The sequence below is a fragment of the Sciurus vulgaris genome (genome assembly GCF_902686455.1).
Source record: "Sciurus vulgaris genome assembly, chromosome: 12".
Taxonomy (NCBI): Eukaryota; Metazoa; Chordata; class Mammalia; order Rodentia; family Sciuridae; genus Sciurus; species Sciurus vulgaris.
Window position 1 is genome coordinate 76,335,955 of NC_136473.1, and position 6,020 is coordinate 76,341,974.

A 6,020-nucleotide genomic window follows, 5' to 3' on the forward strand; every position below is an offset into this window, starting at 1 on the left:
CTAGTAGTAGAGAGAAATGCAGGCTCTAATGCAGCAGGGACCTTCAGGAAGGAGGGTGGTGTGCTGGGAACTTAGGAACACCCTTCTGAAGAAAGGAACGTGTTGGTTCTGCATGCAAAATATGCAAAACAAAGGAAAGGTATGACGTACTAAGCAGCCTCTGTTATCAGACCATCCAGTGTCCCAGCTTAGAGCAAAAATAGCAAAGGACGATGTAGGGACTCTTCTAGAAATCTGGCAGCCAACTCCAGGAGGAGAGCTGGCTTCCACCCTCAGGATTTCAGCAGCTATCTGTAAGCACTCACCTCTTCCCAGCTTCCAGATACCCCCACCCCAGGCCATAGGAAATGGGGTGGGGGGCTGCTGCTGGACACTCCCAGTAGCCTCAGGAAACACCTCCAACCAAGTGTGTCAACAGTGGCAGAAGTGATGGGGCCAAACAAAGGTTGATTCTTCCATTCTTATCTTGACAAAGCCAGACCTTTCCCTCTAGCACACCCCCTCCCCCATTTTCTCTGGCTTTCCTCCAACTTCTCTAACCAGAGGTTCTTCCACAGGACCCAGGAGAGGTGAAGAGAGGACGCTAGAACCCTCCTGGGACTGGAGAAAGGGAAGATGGTAATCAGAAAGAAAAGCCCAATTGGCTTCCAACTAGTTGCCCATCTTGTCACAAGAGTGACCATTTGAGAGTGTGACCCAGTTAGTGGTGACAAGGGGAAGGACAGATACACAGGAAACCTGGGAGGAGGAGAAGCAATTGGGTCTTGGAGCCATCTTTCCAATGTATGAATGTGTAGGCTTTGAAGCAAAGGGCTGTGTGTGTGCTGGGGGTCGGAAGGAGTAGGGTTATCCATGACAGCTGGGAAGCTTTACTTCCCTAGAAAATCAAACTCTCCCCCTTTGGCTTTCGTATCCTGGTGCAGCAATGGCTCCACCTGCTGGCCTTGCTGAGCTCCTACTGCTCAGCCTCAGTTCAACTGGCTCTCTGCTGACTTTCTCTCTGCGGCTGCCCCACCCTTGAGTCTAGTCCAATTTACGTCATATACAAAATTCGTATGACCACAGAAAAGCACTGACGTAGAGAATCTGAAAGATACATTCAATTCAACTTCCTTATTTTGCAGTTAAACACAAAGCAGAGAAGGGACTCAGCTTCCCAGACAGCTAGAATTCAGAAGTCCTGAATGGGAAACCTTCCCCTTCAGCACATCACCCTGCTCTTCTGCAGAGACCTCCGGGTTCCTCTAGTTGGATGTCATGAAGTCAATACAGGAAATGTCAGGGTAGGTCTGGAGCTTTACCTCTGGAGCATTTCACCACATGTGAAATGGGCTGGCCCCCCAGCAGGTCCTGGGTCTAGAAATTAAAATCCCAGGAAGTTGTGAGGTTCAGCTCCCTCTGCTGTGCCCTGGAGCTGTCTCTGCCGTATTACATTGTTCATTATAGACTCATCTTCTGCCAGATTTTCATTTAAATGGATAAATGAGAGTCTCCTCAGCCTGGATGAATAGGTCATCCCCATCCCATTTCTTCTAAGTTGATCAAGTCCACACTTCCTTTTCACACAGACCCAGGAAATGGTAAGCAATTTTGTGCAACAGGATGTTGCTTCCATCCAAGGAGTTTTTCAGCCACTGTTCCGTCATTTGCCAACTTTTGTTAAACACTTGCTATGTGTCATCCATCGTTCTAGAGATTGGAGATACAGCAGATACTTGTGGAGCTTACAATTCTAGCAAGGAAACAATCTTGTCTCAGTAAACATATAGGTATGTTTTCAGGACATATTAAGAGCTATAAAAATATAAAATACAGTAATTCCCTCTTATGTGTTCCAAGCCTGCCAGTGGATGCCTAAAAACGCAGATAGTAATGAACTCTACATACAAGTAATGTCATGGTGCAATAATTGACCTGATAATCAAGATAGCCACCACATGTCTAGCAGGTGGGTAGCTCATACAATGAGCATACACTGGACAAAGGGACGATTCATGGGCTGGGCAGGGCAGAGCAGGATGGTGAGAGATTTTTATCATGCTACTCAGAAGGTAGGTACTTTAAACTTATGAATTGTTTACTTCTTCAATTTTCCATTAAATATTTTCTGACTGTGGTTAAACCACAGGTACCTGAAACTGGAAAGAAAAACTAAAGGGGGATGACTGTAGACTGGGAGTAATGGTTGACATTTTATATGTGGTGGTTACTTTTTAAGTAGGTGGCAGTTGAGAGCATAGGTTCACTTGAAAGAAGAGGTGAAACAGGTTATATTGAAGCTGGGAGAGCTCATCCCAGGCAGAGCAAATAGCAAGTGCAAAGTCCAGTGAGGCAGACCTGCCACCGGCAAAACACTACATGAGGAAAGGCACTGGTAAGAGGGGAGAGTGACAGGAGGCCAGGTCACATTAGACCTTTTAGTGGAAACACCAGAGCATTTTGAGCAGAAAAGTAATTTGATCTGATTCCTGTTTTAAAAGGATCCTGCTGGCTGCTGAGTCGAGAATAGAAGTAAAGGGCAAGAGAGTAGAAGGAAAGAGACCAGGTAGACTCTAGTGGCAGTGGCAGGGGAAATGCTCATGGCCAGGAGCAGCTGATCACAAAGTGGAATTGGAAAGATGTTCTGAAGTTAGAGCTAACAGCACTCGCTCTGTCCATTTATTCCTTCAAACAACACAACCACCATAGGAGTACTTACTTGGGAAAATTGAGGCACTGTACCAATGTATAAATAGTGTATTTTGCTTAATACTCTCAGAGCTTCAACAGTATAGGTACTATTCTTTCAGAAAAAGAAATGGAAACTCAATGAGTAACAAGGAACCATCTGAGATACTCAGACACAGAGGTCAAGATGAAGAAGATATGCATTTATCTGTAACCACAGGTTTAAAAACCTTGCAAAGAATACTATAAGTATATTCAAACAAATAGCAACAAAACAAATGCAAGAAAGAAAATGAGAAATAGTATCAGAAAAGTCTTCAAGAAGTGCTGTGCATCCAGAGTAGGAAGGACTCCTCCCAGCTGGGGAGGCCTGAGTAGGTCTGTGAAGGTGGGTATGATTTTGATGGTGGTGATGAGTGAGGACGTTTGGGGCTAAAAGAAGAGCACATACAAGATTGGAGTCAGGAAAGTAAAAGGTCCTTTCAAAGGACAGTCTTTTTCCTAGGATAGCAGAGAAATAGGAGGTGTTAAGGGAAACTGAGTACCAGAAAAATCAGTGTGTCAGTGAATGCATAGGGTGTTTTAAGCTGAACCAGAGTTTAATTTTATTCAGTAGAAAAGGGGGAGCCACTAAAGAGTTTCCATTTATTCATTAGTCTACTCACTTGTTCAATAAACATTTCCAAGGGTTTATTATAAACCAGGTACTATGTCAGGTGCCTGGGATAAGACAGAGTCCCTTCTGTTGAATTTTATGTTGGGTGGGTATGGGAGGGACGGAGGGCAGAACAGTTTTCATTGAGTGTAAGTGCTACGGTGTGCAAGCTCTCAGTGGGAGGGCCGTAGAAGCCATGGAAGGCCATGAAAGGCTTTCCAGAAGAGGAGACATCTGGGCTGACTGAGGGATAAAAGGGGGAAGAAAGAAGTCGGTGTTCCAGGGAGAGGAAGAAGCAGTGGCCCAGGCACAAAATGAGGATAAATCATTCCAGAAGTGTGAGTTATTCTTTTAAGGCCCAAGCAAAGAATATGATTTTCTTTAGCTGTTCTACGTCTTCGTCAAGACATTCTATTAGTTCTTTTGTTTCAAGCATATTATAGTTTCTCACTGAATCCTTTTTATGATGGCCGTTTATAAATCCTTGACAGGCTGGGCGCAGTGGCACCCACCTGGAATCCCAGAAACTTGAGAGGCTGACGCAGGAGGATCATAGGTTCAAGGCCAATATCAGCAACTTAGGAGGCCCTAAGCAACTTATCAAGACCCTATCACAAAACAAAAAATAAAAAGGACTGAGGATGTGGTTCAGTGGTTAGGCATCTCTGGTTTTAATCCCCAATACCAAAAAAAGAAACAACAAAAAAAGAAAAGGTAAATACCCATGACATATGACTTCAACACCTCTATCATCTGTTCTTACCGTCTATTAATTGTCTTTCCTCATTCAAGAACCTCATTCCCTAGTTGTTGGTTTAAGAGAGGTTTTTAATTGTATCTGGATATTTTGGGTATGTTGTTATAAAACTCTGGATCTTATTATATCTTCTGTTTTAGCAGGCCTCTTTTAATATTGTATTGGTGGGCCCAAGTTCCCCATTTAGTTGTTGACACCTGTGGGGCATTGGGGTTAATTATTGCTGGACCAGGGTAACATTTAGGCTCTCCCCTAGATCTTTGATGACACCACTTTGGTGCCATGTCATTTCTTGAGTCTGTAGCTGCATAACCGTTCTGCCTTCTTCTCTCTACCTATCAGTCTTTTAATGTTCATTTTGCATTCTGTGTCCAGGGTTTTTAGATAAATTTAGCAAAGAGGAATAAGGAGAAGTAGATCTACTCCATCTTGTCTGGAACTGGAAGTTCAAACCAAAAATATGAGGAAAGAGAAGAAATCTCAAGCCATGTGAGTGGAGAGTTAGGCAGCTATCTTCAAAGCCCTCTTACATCATTAAAAATTGAGAACTTCAAAGAGCTTTTGACTCTGAGGGTTATATCCATCAATAATGACTGTCAGAAATGAAAACTGCTGGGGGCGTGGCTCAGGGGCTGTGGGTCTGATCCCCAGCAACAACAACAACAACCAGAAAAGAGAAAAGAAAACAAAATGAAAAAAGGAAGAACTAAAACCAGAAAGACTTAAATTATTTGTTAATTTATTTTAAAATAATTATTTATTTTAAAATAATTATTTATTTTAAAATAATTAGTATCCCATTACCAAACGTAATAAAATGAAAAAATAATTATATTTTACAAGAAAAAAAAAACAACTGGGAAGAAGAGTGGCATTGTTTTACACTTTGGTAAATCTCTAACATCTGGCTTAATAGAAGGTTGCCAATTCTTTTATGTGCCTCTGTATTAGAGCTGTTCTGATATTACATGTCTTGTAGCCTCTGGAACACTCTGCTGTGCACTTCTGAGAGAAAGAAGGTGAAAAAGGAAAATAACATTATAATATTATTATGAAAATAGTTTTGATTTCAGAGACTCTTTTTGCTGTGTTTAAGGAACCCCCAGGGGACACTGGATCAAACTTTAAAAACTGCTGCTCTTGATCTGCACAATTTCAGGAGTAACTAGCTTCATGTGGCTAGTGAGCACTTGGCATGTGGCTAGTGTGTCTGAGGAACAGAACTTCCAATTTTAATTTTAATTCAAATTTTAAACCTGAACTCTATACATTGTGTGTGTGTGTATTTGTGAAACATAACCTTTTAGTTTTAGTAAAAAAATACATTTAGTTTTAACCCTTAAAAATTTAGCATCTGAATGGAGATGGGCATTATGTGTTAAAGACATGTCAGATTTTAAGGCTTTTGAGGTGGGGAAAAAAAGAATGTCAAGTATCTCATTAGTACTTTTTATATTAATTTTGTGTTGCTATGAAAACATTTCAGATATATTGGATTAAATAAAATGTATTTTGAGATTTATTTCAGCTTTTTACTATTTAAAACGTGGCTATTAGTGGGCTGGGGTTGTGGCTCAGTGGTAAAGTGCTTGCCTAGCATGTGTGAGGCGCCGGGTTTGATCCTCAGCACCACATAGAAATAAATGAATAAGATAAAGGTCTATCAACAGTTTAAAATATTAAAAAAAAAAACAACATGGCTACTAGGGAATTTAAAGTGACACAAATACTCAGAGTGTATTTCTACTGGGCAGTGCTGCTCCAGATGAATCTAGATGATGCCAGCTTTGTGTGCCACCTCAGGTCAATTCTTAATTGTGAAGGTAACAGAGTCATCAGAAAGTCTGAAGTAGGAAGGAGACAGAGTCGGATTTGTACTTTGGAAAGTTCTTTGGCTGGGTATGGAGCCTGGACAGAAAAGGGTTCCAGCAAGGAGATGAC